Source organism: Festucalex cinctus, chromosome 7 (assembly GCF_051991245.1).
Source record: "Festucalex cinctus isolate MCC-2025b chromosome 7, RoL_Fcin_1.0, whole genome shotgun sequence".
NCBI lineage: Eukaryota > Metazoa > Chordata > Actinopteri > Syngnathiformes > Syngnathidae > Festucalex > Festucalex cinctus.
This window is the reverse complement of record NC_135417.1, coordinates 16,991,108-17,017,944: the sequence shown is the minus strand read 5'-3', so window position 1 is coordinate 17,017,944 and position 26,837 is coordinate 16,991,108. Positions and strand designations below refer to the sequence as shown.

Below are 26,837 nucleotides of genomic sequence, written 5' to 3'. Positions count from 1 at the left end.
TTGTCAATATGTATTTGGACAAACTGCACAAATGAAAACAGATGATCTTGAACGGATGAAAACAAGCTTAAATCTGTGCTGGTGTAATAATAATAATAATAATAATAAATAATAATTATATATATATATATATATATATATATATATATATATATATATATATATATATATATATATATATAGTGAGAAAAAGAAATTCTAAATAATCCAAACCGCACTTGTTATCAAATGCGTCAGACATGGTGAAAGCATTGCTCAATATTGGATGGTATATTTTTTTTATTTTATTTTTGATAAGCTCCATATATAGGTGAAAATGTTTTGGCAGTTTGAAACTGATGCTAGACGCAAGATTTATTTCATACCTATTATTTAGCAGAGCTGTTGACATAAAATTAAAATAGCTGTCATTTAAATAGAAAATTATTGGGAATTGTGATATTTTTTTTATGGCTTTAGCAATCAATACTGGAATTTAAATCTATATTGGAATAGTTCCCCCCTTTTTGAAGGAGCGGGTTATTGCATGCTAAGTCGTCTGGCCACATAAAAACAACAATTAATACGCACAAAAAGACATGACCATTCTGTGACTGGCATAGTTGGCTTGTAGTCACAAGAATTACACAAGCCAGCAACACGACACGGGCCTTTGCGAAAGCATTCATGCATGATTTTTTAACCTCGATGTCCCCATTTTTTGTTTTCTCCATTGTGTGTCCTCCTGTTGCCGTTCCAATACGAGTACAGCCAAGCCGCCTACCTACTCTTCATCTTCTCATTCTACGATCACTCCCCCCAAAACGGGGCTGCTGTGTGCTATCAGGAAACCTCGTATCTGAATTTGTGACATCAGGAGAGGACACAGTGAGGCGGGGGTGGGGGGTGAGGGGTTGTACAACGGGAGTCATTGAAGAGGAGAGATGAATAGATGCGTGATGAGGAGAGTGAGCAGGATGACAGAAGATGGATTGAAGGCATTGGATAAAAAAAAAGACTGTAAATAAATACAACAGACAGACTGTGCTATTGCTCTCGCTGAGGACAGATTTGACTTTACTGTATGTATGACACCCACTAAGCTTTGAAATATATACCGTCAGCAAAGATATAATGCTGACAACACCTCAGTAACCCAAAACATTTTAAAGGTAAAGCATGAGTGTTCCGAATGGCTTCTCAAACATTCCAGTTGAGGTAAATATTCACCTTCAAAGCCACAGGCGAACAGAATAAGCGACTACATGAAAAGCTTGAAAGTGGGACGGAATGACTCCTGGCCCACATGAGAAGCAAAAAGAGTGATTTACATGTACAGTATATAACATTCACAAGACTGACCTCTGTGTTGCAGTTTTGCTATTTGCCATTTTTGTGTATTGTAAAAACTGGATACATCATAAGTGAAGCATGGTTGGTTCTCCTCACATGATAGTCAAAGATATATTATTGGTCCATATTGTGGAATGAATCGATATTTTGGAATGCAACTTGCTCGTTGCATTAAAGTGAACAAACAGCCAAATACTTGGTGGAGTTAGTTCACGTTTACGTTCACGTGGATTCTATTCCCGCATTGCATCACGAAAAACAAAACAGCATTCAGTGTCTTGCTCAAGGACACTTCGACATGGGCACAAGCAGAGTTGCGGAATCCGGGTCCAGAAAGTAAAAATCCTGAAACAGTTTGGCTTTAGCCACTGGTGCTTCTCCTCAACAAATGGAGATGAGGTTGTTTACCTGTCAAATGGGGAAGCACCTGTTACTAAGGCCAATCTGTGGCATGTTTTTTTTTGTTTTGTTTTTTTACTTTCTGGACCTGGATTCCTCAACCCTGGTCACAAGGGCTAAGGATCGAACCCACAACATCCCAGTTGGGAGAACACCACTCTGCTACTGAGCCATGTTGCTCCAGGCGGTCTATTCTGGGGGTGGGGGGCAGGCGGTTGGGGTTGGTGTTTTGGGGGGGGGGGGGGTTAGTTCATTGGCATGTCAAGCAACTTCAAATTAGTTGGAACATCTTCCAGCCACATAATACAACATGTAGAGAAGTCAAGACTGCTCTTGAGCAAATCACTAGGGATGTCACGATAAGGGCAATATCGTGATATCGTGATATTAAAACTGCCACAATATCATCGTCGTCATGTTCACAATATTTAAAAGGAACACATCTGTTAAAAAAGTCAGGTTGATTTCCATTTGTGCAGTTCTAGCACCCTCTAGTGGCTAATTTATCAGTACAATTCAGTTTTCATTAGGGATGTTTTGGCCTTCTATGTTTAAAATCTATGTTAATTGTCAGATAAAGGGGAACCTAATTTGCTTGTGAAGCGATCAATGTGTGCTTGCATAACCAAGTAAGTGCCTTAATATTGTTATTAGAGATTGTAGGTGGTTTATATGCATTGCTGTTATGTACGAAAGCACAATATTGTGCTTTTTTTAGTATGAGCTCTCTTTTTTTTTTACAATATTGTGATCTTGTTTTAAATATCGCCAACGGCCCTACAATATCGTGATAATTATCGTATCGTGACCTTCATATCGTGATATTACCGTATCGTGATGTTTGGATATCGTTACATTCCTACAAATCACTGTGTCAATGTCTGTACTCAGATTCTTTCATTCTTTGCTGTGGATATAATAATAATAATAATAATAATAATAATAATAATAATAATAATAATAATAATAAAAATGATAAAAGTGTATTGCAACTCGTGTGCCTCTACATAATTATTAGGGGTGTTAAAAAAAAAATGATTCGGCAATATATCGCGAAACTACAGCACACAATTCTCGAATCGATTCAATAGGCAGCCGAATCGATTTTTTTAACATCCATTTTTGATGGAAATATATTCAACAAAATGTCTAACTTTCACACTTTAAGCATGGAAGAATGTTATATTAATGGAACATTAAGCCTGAATATTTTATTTCAATTCCTGTTTGTTACATACAGTGGCTCACAGTTATAAAACTGAAGTTTCAGATCAATAAATAATACAATTTCATACAAATCTTACAGGGTACATGTACAAGTTTACTGAAAGGTATCTTCTAAATTGAGTAAAAAAAAAAAATCGCAACAATCGACTTGTAAATTCATATCGGGATTAATCGGTATTGAATCGAATCGTGACCTATGAATCGTGATACGGATCGAATTGTCAGGTACAAGGCAATTCACACCCCTAATAATTATATTGTATTAAGTTGTAATTATTGTAATTTGAAAAAGAAACAATTTGATAATTTGCCTTGACATTATTGACTATCTTCACCACAGCTGGAGCAACCTAATAATATGTATGGTCAAATAAGGTTTAATAATAATAATAATAATAATAATAATAATAATAATAAATGAAGAAAAAATGAAGAAATATAAACTGCAATATAATACAGCAAAGTATTGTTTTCTAATAAAACATGAGAAATAAAATACAGCAAAGTAAACATCTAAAGACAAGAATCAATGCAAGATTAGATAAAAAAAAAAAAAAAAAAGTTAAAACCAAACCACTTCTGTAGGATATGCTTCTTTCAGGGGATGTGTTCTGAGGAATGATTTGAATGTGCTAAGTGTTCGAGTCCTTAGAGTGTTTCAAAGGTGGGGGCTGAGTGGATGAAGGTTCTTTACCCCCATTGGTGATTAGATGAGTGGGTGGTGAATAGGGGTGGGAATCTCTGACATGAGGCCGATTCGATATGTATCTCGATACACAAGTTGCGATTCGATTGAAAAACGATTATCTTTCAGAACAGAACGGTTCGATACGGTTCGATTAAGTTTGGGAACGATACAATTTTCGATTCGATACGATTAATTTCAATTTTCAAAACTTATAGTGACATTTGTTGCTTGTAAACATTAATCTTAAAACACCACAAATTTTTACAGTATCTACAAATGTGTTAAAAAAGAACAACAACAATGTCTTCTATATTTTTATATATCCATCCATCCATTTTCTTGACCGCTTATTCCTCACAAGGGTCGCGGGGGCTGCTGGCGCCTATCTCAGCTGGCTCTGGGCAGTAGGCGGGGGACACCCTGGACCGGTTGCCAACCAATCGCAGGGCACACAGAGACGAACAACCATCCACACTCACACGCACACCTAGGGACAATTCGGAGCGCCCAATTAACCTGCCATGCATGTCTTTGGAATGTGGGAGGAGACCGGAGTACCCGGAGAAGACCCACGCGGGCACGGGAAGAACATGCAAACTCCACCCAGGAAGGTCCGAGCCTGGACTCGAACCGGAGACCTCAGAACTGGGAAGCGGACGTGCTCACCACTCGACTACCGTGCCGCCATTTTTATGTATTGAATCAATTATTTAAATGGACCACAACAAAGGGCTGGGCGATATGACTGAAAAATGTATCAGTTTAAATATTTATTAGTTGTTATTGACAGTTATAATTGTTTTTTGTTTTGTTTTTTTAAATTAAAAATAAGGATCAGGAAATTAAAAGGCTGATAATTCAATTTGAAATATAAATATTTAACCTTTAGATAGACACCAACACAATTAAACAGAATATGTGCACATTGTGAAGTATTTCAGAAACATGAAATAAACCTACCGTCCAGCCAAAAGAATGAAGCCACCTTATGGAGCAATAAATCTATCAAACACATTTTAACAACTTAATATATCCAAAAATATTTACAAAAGTGCCCTAACCTTTTTATCAACAATTTTTGTTTTTAACAATTTTTGTTTTTCTTTGCCATCACATTCATTTTTGGTTAATGTATGATATCTTTTTTGTTTTTTTTAATCTGAGACACGATGATGACCACGGAATCACTACTGTTTGCCTCACTCGCAACCGATTCACAGCCACGCGATATCCGGTCCACAGCTTTACAAGCAATGTATCTAAGGATTCCCGGCGGATTTTGTATCGGTTGACAAGTCTGCTACCGATACGGCCGTTTAGCTCCCCTTAACGACCGATGGTTCGGTCGAATCGGTTTTTTGTCCCACCCCTAGTGGTGAAACAAGTTTTTTTCCACACTTACTGCTTTAAAACACATTACTAAACAATTTCATATAAGTACGCACACATTCAAGGTTCAAATTATAGTATTTGTTCTTGAATAGCCTATTGCCTAATTTCATTGCAGAGACAATTGGAAGTGTTGGAAAAGGGAGAACAGCTGAGAAAAACAACACATTTGCTAAGTGTGGAAATGGTTTAGAGTTGAGACACCATGCAAGGCTTTTCTTCAGTCATCTTAAACTCTTTGAGATTTCTGAATTTAAACAGACATAAGGAAATTAAAGCTAGAACAAGGTGTCCCCCTCCCCCAGCACCGATACCGATACTGATACTGATTATTACTAGTGAAGGAGGCTGATTCCGAGTTTTGGACCAGACATTCAAAATTTCAAAAATTCCAAATTCCAATTCTTTGTTAAATATTTTTAAGCATATGTTTATTGAACATCTTGTAAGATTTCTAAACTATTGGCTTTTTTTTTTAATCCTAGGCAATGTACACGTTTGTTTTCAAATTCTAGCAAAAAAGTTTATTTATTGTCTAAAGTTTGTTTATTGTTTACAATAAATAAAGTTTTCTAAAATTTCAAAATATTTGAAATGTTATTGTTATGTTACTAATGTTTACTTTTCCGACTTGTAATTTTAACAAATAATTCCCTGAAGTTTTAACCTGAGTTTTTCATTGATCTATTATTTGTATGATTCTTTCAAATTCAAAGATTGGGGCCCAAATCAGCTTGCGGGAACATGGGTGGCTCATTGGCTCATTTACAACAACAAAAACTGTCTCCTTTAAGAGGATTTTTGTAGTGGGTGTAAAGTGTTGCATTTGTATTTCAACCATAGCGCGTCACATCATATTATTAGGACAGCTGCAAATTGTTATAATTTGTGGGGGGGAAAAAAATCCAATATTCTTTCTCCTTCACCAATGTCAACATTGTACATCAAACACAATTATGCAGATGTAATATATCTGATTATCAAAAGAAACAATTGTGTGCGCATTTTAATGTCAGGCAGCCTTTCAGCAAGCTTCTCAGAATGTTTTTCTATTTTTAGTGCGAGTGCGAGACGAAAAGAAACACCGTCACACTTCTGCCTGCCTGAGTGGAAGCACCTCATGAAAACAGGCATGGCCAGCATCAGTCCAAAATACTGAATCAACATTTTTCAATCCAAGAAAATGAGTATGATAGCGTATCCAAGTTTCTTTTTCTATTTATACCCTGGACAAATATATAAAATGCAGCACTTTTGTTTTTGCTGAACTCATAGATCAAAGAGTTTTTCTATGCCCCATTCTCTTAAATATTGTATCGGTGAGCACTTCTCTTTTGCCGAAATGATCCATCCATCATGTGTGGCATATCAAGATACTGATTAGACACTAGTCTGATTATCGCACAAGTGAGCCTTGGGCCACCATAAAATTTGGAGTTTTCCTGTTGTTAATGGGGATGAACCAGACACTTTCTGGTCTAATCAACATTGGCCTCATTCGGTGCAACACATTTATTGTACAGTAAAGATCGACGCTAAAATGTGCAGTTTTAGTGTATTGTGGAGGTGGGAGGTCCAATCGTGCTGTGACCATCTCCTCTGATCAGCTTGTACTGTGGAATGGTGGTCCACGCCTCTTCAATGGCTGTTGCTGGATATCGACAGGAAGTGAAACTCGCTGTCGTATGGGAACATCCCAAATATGTTTGAATTTTGTGCCAATCCTTGCAACATGGAGCCGTGTATTATCATGTCGCAACATGTGCTGATGGTCACGGTTGAACGGGTCAACCGATCAACTCCTTGCGAAGGAGACGTGTTGCACCACGTGCAGCAAATGGTGGTCACAGCAGATGCTGACTTGTTTTATGCCCCTTCAGACCTCCCCACTACAGTTAAACTGCATATTTTAGAGTGTATTTTTTTAAAATTAGCATATACAGTTGGATTTTTTTTTTTTTTTTCCCCCCCAATGTTCTTTTGACGGTATTTAGAATAATTTTGTTTTTTTGGGTGGGCGTGTTGGGACCCTCCCTCTTCTTGGGGAGAAATTGTAGGGTGCAATTGTTTTTATTTTTTCCCAATGCATTTTGATCTGTGTCAATTATCGACGAATTTTGAGTATTTGTCCGAATCCCCCGTAAATAGAAAACATTGTTTAAATACATTTGGTTTGTCCATCTTCTGATTAGATTGTGATTGGTTATTATTTAGTTTTAGCCCGATGATCAGCTCCAAAACCCTAATTGCGTAACTCTTGGCAACCTCAAAATGTCAACATTTCAGTAAATATTTGCATTCAAAACATTAGGCCATGAATATAAAACATTCAAATGAAAAACTCTAAATGTTGAATTTGATTATAGGACCGGAACGCCATTGAAAATTGAGGAGGTGCTAATAATTGAGACACTGTATTATCAAAAAATGTAATTATGGTGTATTAAATTTAATTAATCTTTAATGATTGAGATGTTCAAATTAAATTATGAAAGCATAAAATGATGCTGCACAGTTAATTCGACAAGCAGTGAAGCAGGAAAAAAAAAAGGTTCAATGCAGCATATTGTGGTGCTTATTAGTTTGTACATATCTTTTGTAATAGAAAAAAAAAACATATATCACATACCAAATTTCCCATAATTTGATTTCCTTCCTGTGAATGTAGGACATACGAGGTATAACAATCTGTTACATCTATGCAAATGTGTTTTATAACAAACCATGTGGAAAAAGACAACATTGTAATTTCATTTTCCTATACCATCCTGCCAATTTCTTTTAGCCTTTGCGCCTCTTCAAATCTGAACCTATCCTTGCAGTTTAATCTTGCTCCCTCTTTCATACTCTGCCCAGCATAATCTCTCGCCTCTTATCTCAGTTTGACACTGTTTTACATTTCTCCACTTTCTACTTATCGTCTCAGTTCTGTTCAACTCGGTCAACTCGGCCTCACTTTCACCAGCTGTCTCAGTCCTCTCATGTGATTATTTCTCAAATGTCGTCTCCTCTCCTCTTCTAAGCTGGAACATTCAAACCCACTTCTGTTCATCTGTCTGTGCCTTTTACCGTCTTCCGGATCTCTTCTATCATGCCCTGCCGATGCCATATGTCAGGATGAAACCTTTTGCTATGATACTTTCTGCCACTGTCCATTGCTCATATTTGAACAGCACTGCATTTGTCTCCATTACTGTATGAACAGAAATGACAGCATACAGTTTCTGACCTACGTTCTTGTCACTTGGATTTTTAAAGGTGTAATTTTGACCATTACATACGCAGTACAATATTTTGTTTAGCTATTATGTAATAATGTGTTGAATATTTATGACCAAAAATCTTCACATGTGTGGGGAAAGCTTTAACAGTCTTGTGCGTCACCCTGAGTCATGGTTCCGTGAACAATGATACCAAGAGTTTAAGGATAGGCTACTAATTAGAAGACTTATGATAAAATAGTGTTTGAAACACTTTAGAGCAATTGAACACAAAACACTAACATTTTTAAACACCATTAAACAGTTCTGTATTTGTTTAATTTGTTTTAGCAATATCATCATGATCACTTGATAATTTTATCATAGACTGTTGCCAAAAAAAAAAAAAAAAAGTTGAAATCAAATGCTTTCCACTTGGGTTTGTTGTGTTGTGTTAGCTAGCTGGAAGCTAGCTACCTAACGTATTTCGTATACGAGCGTATACGAGCAGTGCCTCATTGAGAGGAACTGATTGAGAACAAGAACACCTATTGCAAAATAACTCACACACATTTAACATTAAGAGAAGTGTTTGGAATGTGTTACAAAACAAGCTCTTGAAAGCGTGGTAGAATTCAGAAAACCTGGTTCAAACATCAGTGAGCTGGTAGCTTTAGATAAGAACATGGCTTCCAGAAAGACTTTTTACGTGTGTCCATTCGGTGTGCCCTGCCTGTTCGACATGTTGGCAAAATAAGTCAAAACAAAACAGCAAAGGTTTTGTTTCTTTACGAGGTTAATGTCTACAAGTGTGTGAGACTTTGCAGCCATGTCTGTTTGTGTCTCTGTATGCGAGTGGCTTTGCTGCATTTTGTCATTTGTGCCGGCTAAAAATGTCGATTGGGTATTATTACACGTACTTGGTGTTATGGGCTGTTTGGCTCGATAAGAGATAGTAACATAAAAGGACGCCAGAGACAAAAAGGAATGAGGTCAAATGCCACAAGCTTTATTTTGCCCAAACGAGAATAAGTTCAAACAAACTGGACAGGACACAGCGACCAACAGGAAAATGGGGTTAGCACTGGATCAACCCAAATAAAAGGTTGTCATAGTCGATGCTCTTCCCTTGAACCCAAGAAAAGACAAAAAAAAATCTTGACTATCAAAGAAATAATAAATAAATGGGGCTACCGGTGGTCATCAAACTAAAACAATAAACTAAAATGAGAAAAGCTTCAGCATACTAATCATGCATGGAGCTAGGCTGCTGTGGTAAAAATAGACAAGAAGAAATGGCCTCACCACCGTCTTCATGCCATGGGTCTGTGAAAGAAAATCACCCACACACTCTTCTCCACCTGTGTGTTAATTGTCCTTAGGTGATGCACCAGGTAGATAGGAGAAGGGGCCCCTTATTTTCGGAACAAGACAGAAAGTGTTTCTAGCTTATGGATCTAGTGCAGGGGTGTCCAAACTTTTTCCTCTGAGGGCCACATACAGAAAAATAGAAAGCTGCAAGGGCACTTTAATTATTATTTTTTTAGTTACTTATTAACACGTTCATTGCCAGACCAGCAAAAAAAATGCATCATTTGACGTCTTTTTACGTCAATGGCAGTGAATGAGTTTAAACATGGTAAAAAATAATGAAACAATTATAAATTGTTGATATAATGTACAGTTACTTATTGAAAACTGCTAACAGTCACAAGGCAAATAGTGACCCCTGTGTGCCACTATAATAGATACGCCTCTCCACTGAGCAGCAGCTGAATCCCAACTTGACATTCTGAACCACAAGAACAATCGGTCGTCAACTGACCACACTTAACAACCATTAATGTGATGTTTTCATTTTTTTTTTCATTAATAATTAACCATTAATTAATGTGATGTTTTCACAAATTGGACGTTGACACTAAAAAAACAAGTGGATGAAACTATTTTTATTTCTGCAACTGAATTATTAGCTGCAAATTTGTGTCTTTGCGTAGCTAGAAATGTTTAATCCATTCTCTCTCTCTTTTTTTTTTTTAAAAACAGCATTGAAAAATTCTTTTTAGTATTTGTCGCGGGCCACCAAAAAAATGTATGGCGGGCCGCAAATGGCCCCCGGGCCGTAGTTTGGACACTGATGATCTAGTGAATGATACACTTGTAGATTATGATGTGTGTGTTTGCTATATTTTGGGTGGGGGGTATCATTGATCCATTCCTCTGAAGGATCATGGGTGATAGTAGCGGATTCACTGTAATAGCGGCTGGCATTGGGTAATTGTGTCTTAAAGGCATGTCATGTTTTTTCACTTCAATGTTGAGGAATCACACTCACGCCCCACAGGCATTTAAATTGAGTACCTAGACAGCTACTGCGGAGAGAAAGATCAACTACCATCTTAAAAGAAACATTTATTTCATCCTTCTAGCAGTAATTGCAAGTATGGTCGATGGAAATGTTGAGCGCTGGTGGTGTCAGCCTTTTTGCAACTGTGGATGAATTTGTCAACACAATACAAATGAGTCATTTTTACTGTGTAATGTTTTTTTTCTGTAGCTTACTGTTAAAGTTGGACCACAATGCACAATCATTCAAAATCTAGTTTAGGAATCTACGTTAATTTGTGACTAGAGATACTCCTATTGTATTATTTGAAATGATCATGCAACAAGCAAAACCATTGTTATTGTTTAAAGGTCTAATATTTTTGTGTGTTGTTAAACTATTGTAGGAGCAAGATACACGTTCAATAACAGAAGGTTCTCTTTTCTCAGAAAAACTGAGGTCATTTTTGAACAGTACACATTTGTCTAATGCTGTTTGTTTGTGTACACGGCCCAATAAGAATTTTTAATTTAGAAATTTTGAATATTTAAAATATTTCCAAATTTTCCTTCGCTGTGCAGTTTGTCATTATATCGCAATGCTGTCTTGTGCTTCCTTGTCTCTTCCAAGCTCCAGTTTGTGTGCTCACTGTGCTGCTTGTCTGTAGCCTCGCCCTTGAAGGAGGTTCTTTAGGCTCGGCGCCCTAAGAAGAGTCGGCACTTCTGGCTCCCATGTGGCTCCTCAATGCGCCGTGTCTGTAACCTCAGCTTTTGCGAAGTGTGGACACATTTTGACCATTCACATTGCAACAGAAAATAAATGACAAGGAAAGAAAACAAAACAAATGGGCTCCCAATCATGAGCCATCTCACGACATTCAATTCAAAGACCTGGCGTAATAACCGAATCCTAACAAAGTAAAATCAGAATGTATTTTTAAAAATAGAAGTTAATAAAAATAATAAATAATTCAATGGTGGCTGTTCAATATGCGTGTTGGCCTCTTGGCGCAGTGTGGTGCCGAGCATGAAGGTGTGCACAATGAGATAAGGGAGAGTAGAAGAACAAAGTTGCGATTTAGCTCTATAATTATACTAGTTTTTCACAAATTAGGAAGAATATTTTGAGTATAGTTATATTACATGTTTGTGTGTGTTTTTACAGTGTTTGTGTGCGTTAGTGTTCGTTATTTGAAGGAAAATCACTCCCGGAAGTCGATGCTAAATACTGTTTGCATGTCAATGGGATTTTACCTTGACTTTAGCATTAGCAGTGTTTTAAAACCAAGCACGTTTTGCATTTAAACATAAAATGTGTGTGATCCACCTATCTATTTTCTGAACCGCCTTATCCTCACTAGGGTCGTGGGGGTGCTGGAGCCTATCCCAGTTGTCTTCGGGCAGTAAGCAGGGTAAACCCTGAGATTATATGAATATAAATAAAAAATGACTCATCTCTGTAAAAAAAAAAAAAAAAAAATCACACGCACATACACGCACTAACGCACACACAAGCGCACACGCACGCGTACCCCCATGCACGCTCACACACCAACACACACGCACAGACACAAAACATGCAGCCACATACTATCTGTAGTAGCAGAGTGAAATATATTTATTTTATCTTCTTGGCAATGTCCTCTTTCTCTTCACAGACTGGAATGGCTGATGGCTATTTGAGAAATCCCCCCTCCATTTATTTATTTATTTATTTATTTATTTATTTTTAATTTGTACTGCCTACCTAATCTGCAGTTAGGTTAAAAGTGAAAACAGGAAGCATAATTATTATTATTTCATTATTATTGTTGTAAACAGTGTATTATTATTATTATTATTATTATTTTATTTTTTTTAAATAAATTTTAATCAAAATATAATTCTATATGTCAGCACAGTACAGTAAAAGGCAGATAAATTAAATGTTCTTCCATTCAATGGCTAAAAATTGGTCTGAAAAAAAACCCTTTAACTTTGTGTTCAATTAAACAAGTCCAGATTTCACACTAAAATCTCTGTACATCAGAGATCTTGCAAGGCAGATATACAGTCAGTCTTGCTGTCAGTTCTGGCACTCGAAGCAGATATCTGGTGCTGGTTGCCAGTCTCTTTAAGTTTACAGAACTGTTCGCATCAACAAGCAATGAAATAGCGGGGGGAAAAAAATAAAAAAGGCCCTGTAGACTTTTAGCTAAACTCATGGTTGCGGCAGCTAGCATTAGTGCGACTGTACACTGCTATGCCTGATTAATGAGAAAAATAGTTGCGCGTGCCTATGAACCCACATGCAAACGGAACTGAAAGTCGAACCAAACTGTTAAAATGCTATTCAAAAGCTGTTCCAGCGCTACTGATGATTGACAGCAAGGGAACGAAGCAATGTGACTGTATTTTGACGACGTATGTAAACAAATATGCATGAAAATCACCATTTGTCAAGTCCAGAAAAAAAAAAAAAAAAAATGTCTATTTTCGCTCATGGAGTGATAAGTCGGTAATGATCATCCTTTTCATTGTTATGTTTTTAAGATTGTCATAAACCAAAATTGAAATTGCATTTCAATGAATTGCCCAGCCTTGCTAGCTCGGCAATCACGATGGCCCCAGTGTCCACTGTCCACTGCATTTCAACTGTCACTTGTCAACTGTCACGTGTTAATCCTCTGCTAGTTTATGATCACCAGACATGATGAAAAACCTTGGCTATCCCTTGAAAATCTTGGACAGTCTAATCAAAATATTTATAAATCTATGCCTCCCATGCTCGCAGAATTGCTGCTTCAACTTTTCTGGGTAGGCCTACCAGTTCTACACTCCCAGTAGTGATCTTGTCACAGTGATAATCACAGCAGGCAGTGTGTGAAAATCAAAGCATGTGTGATGCTCATCGTGGCTCGGTGCCATTTTGCGCATCTTTGTTGTGCCATTATTTATTGTGGAGCTCTGTAACTGTCTTCATCACTCACATCATTCTTTTGTTGATCACTATTACTGCACTGATAAACACTTTATATATTGCTTAATAATTCTCCGCACTTTGTTCATTTGCACATGTCCTGAACGTGTCTTTTCCCCGCTATACCTAATTTCCCCGTTTTATTCCATTTTAATGGGTATAATTATTTAATGTGAGATTGTATTCCAGCGTCTCTTGAATGGCATATGGGAAAAGAGTCATAGTCACTGAAGCACTCGTCAGCCATTTATTGTATGAAACCGCACGCACATGCTGAAGCTGCTCTTGGCACCATCTCTCAACAAGACATTCACACGCTGACTTGGCACCCCACCAGGCCCCGCCTCTTAAAGGCACATGAATTTACACAGACGCTACAACATATTCAGTATTTTCCAAACCTTTTTTTTTTTCATATATGTTTTTCTGTATTCAAATAGGTTTACAATGTATTTCCATATTGTTTTTTAAAATTTTCAAATATGTTTCAACAAGTTTCAGTAGTCTATGTTTAATTTAAATGTGGGGAAGGGTTTACCTTATTTTTGGATGTTTGTATAAGGTTTCATTCTGCTGTGGATTTTCACCTATTATGTGTGGTTTTGGAACATTTCCCTAAGTGCAGTGCATAAGTTACTTCATAATAGTCATCTGTGTTGTCCAGTCAAGCCTCTGACAAAAGTCTTTCGACATCTTACTGAATATTGTAGCCCTTTTATGTACAAAATATGATAACATACATCAGTGGGCCCATTTATGAGGATTTTTTTTCTTTTAAAGATTCATTCATATAGAAGAAAACAATTTTTGAATAGCTGTCCACTCTAGTGACCACTGTCCCTGAAAGGGTTATTTTATACCATTGGTACATAGGGGCACATTGCTGACTTTTTAAATTCCTGTTGTGGAGTTAAAATGCCACGCTCTAGCTGTTCCGTTCTCAAGTGCTTATAATTGTAAAATAATCCAGCTGCTTTCTGTGAGAACATGTACAGAATAGATAACAAACTACAAAATGTTTGTCAGACTAACCGTGACTCCTTGGCACCATTAAAATGTCTGTTCCAAACCTTAATCGTAGCCTTGTATGAATGACATTGAAAAGGGACTGGCAAGTGTCTCACTAAATGCTGAGCATTAGCTGGCGATCATACCAGAAATGTATAAAATTGGACAAGTAATTTTTAGACATCCTTGCATCAAGTGATTAAAGCCCCATGAAAAAAAAATAAAAAAATAAAATCTATATATATTACTACGTTTCCAAAATTGTCCATCTTAAATCCGCTGTCGAAATATGTGAGCAAATGCTAAAAGTGTGATTTGCATATTGTTCATCAATGTATCCTCTTTAACTGATGCAGTTTGGCACCCGACTTTGTCCCCTATCAAATCTTTAAAGAGGTCAAACCTTGGCTCCTTCAGTCTTGGTTAACATTAACAACAGCCTTCTGTGGTTTTACTCATATCACTGTATTTATTATTGTTTAGTTATTGCTATTGATTTATTTTGGAATGATATTGTATTCTGTCTGTTTCAACTCGTCTTTATCTTCCACAATGTTTAGTTTTAGTCTGTTCAGTAAATTTTAATCCTGTTCAGCCTGTGACCTAATGTGTGCTTTGAGTTTTGGTCGCCCCACCTGGTACAGTATGTTTGCTGCATTGCACTTATCTTCAGTGTAAACAGCCAAAAAACATCAAATGAGCTGTCCAGAGCTAAACTGGAAGGCAGGCAGAAGGCTGTCGTGTTTGTAGGCAGATGTTCCTTGTTCTGCTTACAAGAGCTTGCTCACCCAACCAAACTGTAGGTCCAGCAGCAGCCATGTTGGATTTGTGATTGACAGCAGAACTGGATAGATAAGATATGGCAGCACCCATGACATGACATCAAAATTGCCGGTTGTCAATGTGTGGATCCAACTGTTTCGGATGAAAACACTAAATCGCTAATCAATGGTGTGCTAAATGCTACATTATTGATGTACGTTCAGGTAGGCTATTGTACATAGTGTATGTGAGTGTTTAGCACTCTTCTTTTTACTGCATTTGTAAGAGCTTAATGTTTGTAAGCATCTTGTAAATTCTTTCAAATACAAATTGACGCAGTAGCAACAGAGAGCAACTATGCCATGCTATGCTATGCTATGCTATGCCATGCTATGCTATGCTATGCCATGCTATGCGTGTGAATTAATTTTAAGCTTCTGTCATCCGGCAATCAACATTCAGGATACCCATCCGTCATCATCATTCCGTCAATAGTTCAAGTCAAACCAAATTGTAATTGTCAATCCGTCAGCGTTTTTGTACCCGTGCTTCCGTCATTGTTAAATTACAGCCGCTATTTTAGAACCGACAATAAATATTATGGATGCAGCCCAGCAATCATTAGTCCGTCAAAGTATTTTAACCACGTTTTGGTTATGCTAAATTACATTTTGTCACCACTATTTTCTGATTGACATCGTTTATGTTACTATTCTTTTCTTGACCAATATCGACACATATAGTATGTGCACACTGTTGTAAGTGTCGGGAATACTGTCGCGCATGGCCAATATGGATGCCCACGATCAAAATGTTGTTATTATAAATGAATGTGCAACGAAGTAATTGGATGCACAATATATATATATATATATTTTTTAATTCTGTTATTAAATTTCATTTGGATGACCGCCCCCAAAGGTCCGTACAAATATATGGACAGAGACTGAGTAGTACAGTATTCTGGGGAAAAAAAACGTAAATAGAGTGGCAGTGAATCAGGTGAGAAGTAGTATATTTGCAAAAGATAGTCAGGCGGCCTTGACAAAATGTCCAGATGAGGCATTGATATAACATTTTGCACACAGTACAAAAGTAAACTGAATCGATGCAGATCAAATCAATCAAACCATTGAGTCTTTTGTGTGAACGCTAGTCACTTGCAATCTTCAAACCCCAGGTGGCAGCCATAAATTTTCCCCATTGATTTGTAGTGCATATGGATTTCCCCCTGCCTTGAAGCCCAGACTAAAATAAGCTTTGTTTGGCAGCTGATGCACTTGTAAATCTGCCTGTGACATTTTGATAGTGGATGACACACAGAGGGGAGAGCAAATATCATTACAATGGGAAAGGATTAAAATATGTCACTCAAAGTGACTTTTATCGACAAGACCAGTGTTCCAAGCCAAAACTGTTAGAAAGCTCACAAAGAGGTTCAATAGGAAGATGGGAAAAGAAAATCGGCTGGTTTCATTTAAAGGAAATAGTTGGAGGTGATGTGGACGGCTGGTCTCGGTCTGTTTTGATGTCTCCAATAAACAGAGTGGAAAATATTTTAGCCGTCATGGCCGAGTGTAGGAAGCCGGTCCCCCTTTGCATGGCAATGACAGGAAAGGCGGCGAGTGTGTCTCAATGGGACCCTTCAACACAGACTCACACGCACACACACCAGCTGAATGATGATAAAAAAACAGTGCAAGTCAGTACTTCCTTGTTCTCAGAGCCAGACTCTAATGTTGCGACATCACCCGTTAAATTGATAGAAAGCTCCTTCTGACCTTCTGTACTTCTCTATTAACACCCTCAAGGTAAAAAAAAAAAAAAAGATCTGTGGTACTCTTCATTGGCAGGGAAACATCCAGTCTTTTCCATCACATACAGTAATTCCTTATAGTTCCTTTATCGTTCCCTCAACTCTATACATCTCCTCCACGATTACCCTCTCTAATCATTTTAAGCAAACTGGTCAACCCCCCATCAGTCACCTCTTCTTGATGCTTCCATAACTCCACAGGTATATTTCAATAGAAGCAGCTGCCATTCCATTTTCCGTCCACTTCAGGAACTTTCTAACTTCACCTTACTAATCATTGCGACTTCTTGGTCCACAACACTCGCCTGTTCGACTCATCGTTCTCTCTTCTTTTCCTCATTCATTGACTCCAAAAAGCATTCTTTCCATCAATCCAACACTTCAGTCAACATCTAACCTGCTGCACATCCTTTGGCTGTACAGATCTGCCTCTCCTCTCCTCTTGTTGCGTCAAATACCATTGCGTGCCACAATACAATAACCAAAAATTGCAACCAACCCTCCAGACACCACACATCAGGATACAACATTCCATTTGAGCACATTCCGCATGACCTCCCAACCTGCAGAGGGCGAGCACGCACAAATGCAACTTGTGGAACATTGAACCTGAGGAATTGCATAAGTAGGACCACATTCACCTGTGCACACCTGGGAAGCACATGGCACGAAAGGTTTGCAAGGAGCCCTCTCACATGTTCCTGCAAACAAACCATTACAACCACAACACTTGGTGAATTGTGAGACACAACTGGTAGGGAAGGACTTTCTGAATGATGTTTCTGTTGACTTTGATTTCAAAATGTTATTATAATAATAATGCCATGTTTACTGATTTGAATTATTGTAATTGATTAGTTTGAACTGAACTCCGATTGCTCAATTGGTCAAGATGCTACTTTAATTCTAAACGATTGTTTAGTGTTAGGAAAACTTTATTACGTTACCTCGATATACGTTTTCTGCTTACTTTAAAGGTTATCAACCTGTTCTGACCTGTTCCAACCTGTTTAAACATGACCCTATTCAACTGTGCCACTAGTCCATCTTCAACACAATAAATAAAAGAACAAGAAGAATTGAGTTGTCATTTGCGTTCAACAATTCAGCAAGCAGTTTTTCAAGTTTGGGCAGAGTTGTGGTGAAAGACACTCATAACTTGACACCTCTTTACATAATCTTAAACTGTACATCTTGTTTGGCTTTTGCTACATGTACCTTTGCTTTAGGTCACATTTCCACCCTCTCAGTGTCTCAGTTCTTCTCAACTATAATCTTTTTTTGTATGCGCTACTGCACTTTCTGGTTCCACCACTAAGTCTTTTTCTCACCCTATCACCCTGCTTTTTCTGGAAGAAAGTGTTCACTACAGTATTTCCATTCTTTCGCCAAAGTCTTCCACCATCTGTTTTTCTATGCTCCTGTTCTGGACACCAAAGCAGCTCTTTGTCACCCCTGTCCATTAAAATCTGTGATACTCTGAACGACTTTGTTGAGCTCCTTCCGGAGTGTCTTTTTCTCCTCTTGTTCGCATCTTACCTGTGGGGCATAACCATTAATAACGTTAAACATAAAGCCATCAATTCCAGGATTCAGCCTCATCACTCGATCTGACAGACTTTTCACTGCAGGGACATTCTGAACAAATTCTTCCTTTAGGAATACCCCCGTACTATTTCTCGTCCTATCTACAATTTGGTAAAGTAATTTGAACCTTCCTCCTTAAGCCTCGCCTCTTACTGCCTTAGCTGCTTTGCTGGACACACAATATATCAGGAGAAACTCCAGTCCTCGAGGGCCACAGTCCTCCATGTTTAATATGCGTCTCTCCTCCAACACCTGATTCAAATGATCAGATTATCAGCAAACCTGATAATGATCCTGACCATTTGAACCAGGTGATTTGGTCGAGGGGACACATCTAAAACATGCAGGATAGCGGCCCTCGAGAACCGGAGTTGCCCATCCCTGCAATATATTGACCTTTCTCCTTATCAATATTTCAACCAACTGCCTGGCTTTTCCTGTTACAATATTTAAAGTCCCTACTTTCAGTTTTTTGTTCTGTGGTTTCCTCTACACTCTTTGTCTATCGCAGTGGTGTCCAAACTATGGCCCGTGGTCCATTTTCTCACAGCCCTCAGCATATCTAAAAATTACATTGGACACAGTTGGTGTAGGTGTTGCAAAGTTGCAAAACGCACATCCACCATGGGTTTCATGCACCTGAAACTATTTTATTTAAAAATAAAAATCAATGTATAGAGCTTTTCTAGAACAGCATAGAAACTGTTTTGAGCTAAAATAGTAAGAACATTTCTCTTTATAATACGTCATGAATTCAAATATTTCACTTTCAGAAGAAAAAAAATGTTTTCCTCCACTTTCTGCTCTGTCAAGGTCTAATTTGAGATCATATCACACTGTCAAAAGTCAATTAAAAAAATTTTTTTTGTCTATGTTCGGTGCACCCCCACTCGTCTAAAAATGGCATTCTGATTAATATTGCGTTTGTGGAATATGAATTAAGCAGCAAATTCCAGACGTTTGACTGAAAATGACATCACAATGGCGAAGGGCTCAGCTTGCGAACCTCTCATGCTCATACCCAGAAAACAGGTGAGCTGTGATTGATCGTTACTTTGGCCCTGAGGCACTGTGATGTCATTTTCAGTCAATTGACAGCATGTTGCAAAATGGCCGAGAGACACATGTTCAGACATGGGCACGTAAAAGATTTAATTGGTTGTGTAATTACACTTTTAGTGTGTGGGCAGGTACTCCAGACAATCAACTTGTGGCCAAAATCTTAAAAAGTGAGCTCTAAATGTGTTGTCTAATTACACAACTCTTAACAAATTGGGGTGTAATTGGCAACAGGTGCAAAAGTGGTGCCGACCTCCTTACTTTTTGTTTTTGCAGTCCGGGGAGCTCTGATGGCTTTCTCCATGGAGAATTCCGTAGATTGCTCTCTTGATTATGTGACAAATACAATGCCTCGATTGAAAAGATCCAGGTAACACCCACTGACAAATGCTTTCAACTTGGGAATCAACCTAGCTTACCAGTTTGATTTCTTTTTAGTTACTGGCAGACAGTAATTTTCTTCCCAAATGTGCTTGGGGAAAACAATTCAAATGTACCAAAGTGCAAAACAAAATTTGAAGTTGGAAATGTCAGTGGAAGATGTAAACTAGCCCTTGATATTTTGCTATCAGGTTTGTTATGACCCTTTTTGAATTACACAAGCTTGCACATTTCAACATTGAGTGGAACAGCACACATGAAAAACTTATCAGCACTGAAAGACAAAATCAGCCACATTTTCTCATGTGTGATAAATCACATTGGCCCTACTAAATTAACTCAGAGTAGATCAGGATCCACATCTTTATGCATTCATGTACAAAAAAATAGTTAATTTTCCATAGTATGTTTACTTGTGACGTGCTGTCATCTTCTTTTTTTTTTTTTATATGGAAGCAGAATGTCTTTGTCTTAAGTAATGGGTGTTGATCTATTACATATACTGTAGCCCCCACAATTCACACTGAAGGCAGCACAGAAGCGCAGGATATAAAACGACCAGAAACACAAGACCATAATTGTGTTCAAATGAATGCAAAAGATATTTAAATCAAGTGCAATCAAACTATGAATTGTTGCAGTTGCCCAGTGTCAGTTGGGGTTGGGTGAACTTCCCACATCACTGCAAAGGATATGTGGTAGCCTATATTCTACACAGTGGACAAATTAACTTTATTGGACTTTAATTTATTTAATTCAATCTCCGGTGTAATAACCTTATTTATTGATTGATTGAGTTTTTATTTTATTTTTCTTCTTTTTATTATTATTATTAATTCAATCTCTGGTGTAATAACCTTATTTATTGATTGATTGAATTATTTTTTATTTTATTATCTGTTTTATTATCTGGACATGTAAATTTCCCAGAGGGCGCCATCCCAAAGGGATCAATAAAGTCAAGTCAAGTCTAAGTCTAAGTCCAAGTCTAATCAGTTAGAGCTGTTATTATAATAGTTTGTCAAATGCTAACAAAATGAAGCACCTATATAGCTGGTAATGTTATATTTAATAAATAAATAAACGTGAAAACTGTCATCAGTTCAGCAAATGTAAAAAAATAAATAAAAGATTGTACTCTTGTATAGTGGAATTACAATTTAATGTGATACGTTTCATAGCAGTTCTAATCCTCTTCCAACAGTGCAGACACATAGCTTTTCCAATTAACTCATTTAATCAGAATATGATCTAACTTGATTTGATTTGGTATCCAGAGCAATTGCCTTTCATATTAATGTGATTACGGCTAGAACAAAGCAGTCATTATACTGAGACTTATGGCAGCATGGTGGAAAAAAGGACCATCATTGCCATCAGTTACATCCCCACTGAGAGTTATGGTATAAGGGAGGAGAGATAACACTCAAGCATGCCCACAGGCACATGCATCAAAGCGCTAATCTTGCTCTTCCTTTTCCAAGTGTGGGATGAGCAATGCTATTACTGTAACCATAGTCAAGACAAAATGAGTCCGTTTGTCACGGACATGAGCCTATTAGTAAAATTCAAAACATCTTGTTTGTGGAGCTGTTGTAATCCGAGGTGACAACTTTTGCATCCCTGAATGGAAGTACAATTGCATTTGATTAGTCAGTGGGGTATTGGGCTTCACCTTTTCATCATTTCTGCTTGATAAAGGTTTGTGCTAAGATTTGTAGGTCGATCAGTCAACCAAGATGGTTTACAAAAATAAACTGATTAATTAAAACCAAAATTGAAAAAAAACTTTGTCCGTGTAAACAACTGTTAAAAAATAAGGGGTGGTGGTTGGGGGATGACTAACTGAAAATTCTTTAGGGTTATTTTAAAATGGTATTTCATCTGGTTTTACGACAGCTGTATGGAACACGGTAGGTTGAAGAGTTGTTTGGGAATTGTAGCTTTTTTACTGTGTGTCGCCTGGAAGCAGGCAATAAAAAAAGGCGCTGCCAGATGATGGCTTGTCGCAAGTTTATGCATTTGTCATGGCTACCTTTGTTTCGTCACTTAGGCAAAAATGTGACGCTTGGTAACAAGTGCTGTCAATTGTGGCTCATATATGAACTAATAGTAGCCTACTTACAGTACAACCTGACTTAAATTACAGCCGAATAAACGAATCAATACTAAAAATAAAATAATAGTTTATCTATCTATCTATCTATCTAACCAATTTAGCTGACTGTCACAACAAAAACAAGTTGTGACATGGCTTGTAGTGTTATTGTGTGGAATATTTCTCAACAAGAATTCACGCCACAAATCTCTTGCAGAAGTTGGCAACTTTTCAAACAAGTATAAGAAAGTGAGACCATCCTAGCTTTATTTACGATGTTAGAATTGTGATGCATCTAACCTCAGAAGTCGTATATTCCACACAAGAAATGTACCATATTAGAAAATAAAAATAAGATTATTCAAACTAAAACTAAGAATTTTAAAACTAAGAATTTAAAAACCAAAAGACACTCTAAAAAGTCATTAAAACTAATTAAATGTACTAACTAAGTTTATTACCAAGGTGACAAGTTCAATATATGCTCACAACCATAATTATAATACCTTACTTAAATGTTTTGCATAGTGTAGGCAAAGCCCGTGTCGTATGCCAAGTGGTGATATTTGGTAGGGTTTTCGTAAAGTAAAATGAAGGCAATATTTGTTAAAGATTAAATTCATGTTTGTTTGAAATTGCCCAAATGAAAATAAAATAATTTAAGACACTGTTAGAGTTGTCAGTCGATTAACAGTTTTAATCGTAGTTAATCGCATGACTTCAATAATAACTCACGATTAATCACATATTTTACATCTCAATTTATATCTAAATGTATAATAGTGTACAATATTTTTTTTCAAATTTTTCGTACTCTTGTTAAAAGTGGAAAGGAAATGTTAACCTAATAGAAATATAGTTGCATTTTTTAGTTATTGATTCAGTGTGATTGATTTGTTTTGGCCATTTTTCTGTCACCACATGGTATAACTGCATTTGGCATAATAGTATTGGTAAGACAATGGTGACAGCTCAGTGCGTTTTTCTTTTCATATTAAGAGCTGACTAATTTTTAACATGAAGTAACTTGAAATTCTGCACATTTTAAAAACTGTAAAATACAACTAGAGCCCAGTCCCCACAAATATATGCATTATTTAATTTATTACTGCTAAATTGTGTTACAGTGACCGCTTTGCCCAACGTTGAATGCTTTTATTTTGTTAAGTTCAATATGGATGCACATTGTAAGTTATTTTATAGTATAGTATTGTGAAATGTAAAAATATTGTTGATCTGAATAGACAATTATTCCATAGAATTTTCATTAGGATACTTGAATAAAGAAATATTTGAAAGTTGTAGCTCGACATTCCAACCTTCCAACCCCCAAAAATGTTTCTGCCTTATGATATCATATGCGTGTGTTCACATGTGCGTTTGTACACGAGAGACATGTGAACTGATGCTATGAATTAAAGGCATTGACATTTACAATGGAAAACAATTTCTTCAGGATGCAGTAGCAACTCTTTAGCATGTTAATGATGGAGACTTGCATGAAGTATGTTTTATTAATAATGAAACCATTAGCCGAGCCACAACAGATGCATTTGAAAGAGGTCGTTCTGAAATGTGGATCCACAGTGAACACCGGCTATGACTAGGAAAAGAAAAGGGGCCATTTGTTTAGAACAGATCTATTTAGCACACAGATTTTCCCTCCAGTGTCCAGACACTTACTATATTAATTTGCTTGCTATTTTGCTGTTCAAAGTTTGATGTTCTCCACTTGAACGTTGTTCAACGTTGCCAGACGTCTGTGAAAATTGAACTTGATCACCCTAACTCTTAATTCCGGTCTTAATCACACAACCGTGCTAAATCAATTAGCTTAGCAATTATCATGGCTTCTCCCATTGTCAGAATGATACTTGTCAGAAATGTAGCTTATTTGGCACCATGTAGGCGATGATTACCGACTTAGCAGTGACTCTGTATTGTGTTTAGCTGCATAAATAGCCAGCCTAAGCGCATTGCTAGCTAGCTAGCTGGTGCAGCGTAAGCGGAACATAACTGTGCTTGAACATCCGGCTACCCGTAGTGGGTGGTGTGAGTGACGCGGCCCAGGTAAACTTTTTGGGACATCGCAGCGGTTGATTCTCAGTTTTGCTATCAAAATGCAAATTTCGAGCCTGGTCAAGGGTCAAACTTAAATGTGTTACGAATGTGCAAGGTGACATTCTTGTGCTGGGAAGTGCTCAACAGTGCTGAAAGATGATGAGTCAGGTATACCAGGTTAGATATATATTTAAAGCCAGCACCCTCTTTTTGCAGTGTTTCATCAAGTAGGAGGTTGGCCTTTTCTAAGAAGGCGAAGGCGAGATCATTCGTAATATATCTGTTAATCGTTTAATTCAGCTTTGAAGGTGCAACTTTGTGTTCATTGTGGTCATTGTATTTTATGTATTTAAGAAGCTGGATTGTTTTATTCCACTCTGATTGTGTCACACTGGTGAAGACCAATTGCCCCCAAAGGGGGACAATCAAGATATTCTAATCCAATCTTCAACTGTAATGTACATTATCAGTCTTCTATACTTGGTTTCCCCCTAAGTGTCAGATAACTGGATACACCCCAGACTGGTCACCAGTAATTTGCACGGCACATAGAGACACATATCATACGCACTCTTATTCAGTATAGACAATAATAGTCTTCAATTAGCCTAACGTGGGGATTTTTTTTTTTTCTAATGTGAGAGGAAACCCAAGTGTCAAGAAAACTACAAACACAAGCACGGTGAGAACATGCACTCTACACAGACATCATCTGACGGAGATTCTCGCCCAGACTGTGAAGCAAAGTGTGCTGCCTGCAATGAGGCAACCACCATTAATAACTTGTGGCAGTCACGATTGCATGAATTAAATGAGCCGCTGCAGTAGCAACCGTGGGCCCTGACGCCGGATTATTTTGAGCGATTTTGGTTATTTCTATTCAACAATGCGGTGGTTATCATTAATTATTGCTGGAGGAACACAAGGATGATTAACACTTCCAGGGTGTGTTTTTCTGGGCCCATACCCACTATATAAAACTTTGCTTCTGTGTTTTAAAAGCAATTTTTCAGAGGATTTTTTTTTTTGTAAATATGGTAAAATAATTCAGTAAAAAATAACACGTTATGCAGTGTTCCTTTGACTTCATTTTGTGATATCAAAATATATTGTAGATTAGATATAGAACTTTACTCAAAAATTGTACGATATAATGGTATATTTTAGATAACGTGGAATTATTCATATTCTTTACATGGTGCCACTAATGTTTGACTGGGATACCACAGTTCAGAAAAATCATGTGTTAACTAGAATACCTTGCGAGTCCATATCCTGAGAAGTGAGTCTTCCACAAAACCTGACCGTCTCGGTCGTTGCAGAATTCTCCATTGAAACTTCTCCAGGAAGGTGTCCAAACTCAGATTCATACAGCAGTATTAGATTTGGTCATCGTCACTTAGTCCCTTATACAAACAAGGGAGGAGGGGTCAGGAGAGAAAAGAAGCGGTAGTGAAACAGACCAACATGTATTCAAGAGAATCTAAATAAGTCTTAAGGTGAGATTTAAACATTTCTACTGAGCTAGTGGTTCTAATTTCCATGGGTAGGACATTTCGGAGGATTGGAGTCAGAATAGAAGACTCTGCAGATTTCTTTTTGGCTCTCGGGATATTGTGTCATTATTTTATTGAATCACAAAAACGTGGCTCAATTGTTACGGAAGAAGCAGATAGCCGCAAAGGAGGAAAGGGTCAGGAATGAAAGAGAGAGTGCGGATATTTTGAGCGGCCCTTTGCAATGATCAGTGTCCCATTCACGGACTGCTGAGGTGCACTTCAGCGACAGAGATTCCGTGCTTTAGATTCGCCATTGGTACATATGAAATTACACATACTGTAAAATTAAGTATTATTGCAAAGCACAATGGGGCTGACTAATGAACAGAGTAATGAAGCATTTGACAGAAAATCTTAATGAACTGATTTTAATGATTCAGTACAGTCATCAACTGCCATTCACAATAGTGAAGGAATTGATATTTGATTCCATGTGACCATCATTTTCTCATCAGTGATCCTTTTGTCCATTTGTTTAATTCTGTGCATCTCAGTTGAAGGGACAGTTGGATCTTTGTGATTGTGCCATTGTTTGATTTGCTCATAGGGCAGGCTTGATTGGCATGTTTACACAGATTGATGCATCTATGCTCCTGGCTATTGAAACACCTTTGTTCTTTTAATTGGTTGCTCTTCTATGCATGGGCTGGAAGGAATGAATTATACTGCTGTGCCAGGATCCTGTTCTACAGTACTGTAGAATGTCATCTTCCACTTAGACATCAAACATGTTTTAGAAACTCCTTATATCAACAGCAAGTTTGTCTTCTATTGGCTTAGTTGAATATTTTGTGATATTTTATCAGTTGTTATACCTGTAGACATATATCGTGTTAAGTATATTAAAATTACATGAACTTTCTCAGTTCACCCTCGAGAGAGTCAATTGCTTTTTGCCACATTTGTAAATCACTTAGTAAATGACCTTCTGAAATTCGCATGAATTATTAATTTGTACTATTAGACCTGATGAAATGTGAAACGTGA

The 26,837-nt window shown here is 37.4% G+C and overlaps 1 protein-coding gene across 9 annotated transcripts in view; it reads left to right on the top strand.

Annotated features, from left to right (window-relative positions):
* adgrb1a (adhesion G protein-coupled receptor B1a) overlaps positions 1 to 26,837 on the top strand; it is a 126,604-nt gene that overhangs the window by 1,431 nt on the left and 98,336 nt on the right. The gene's annotated exons all lie outside the window — the stretch shown is intronic.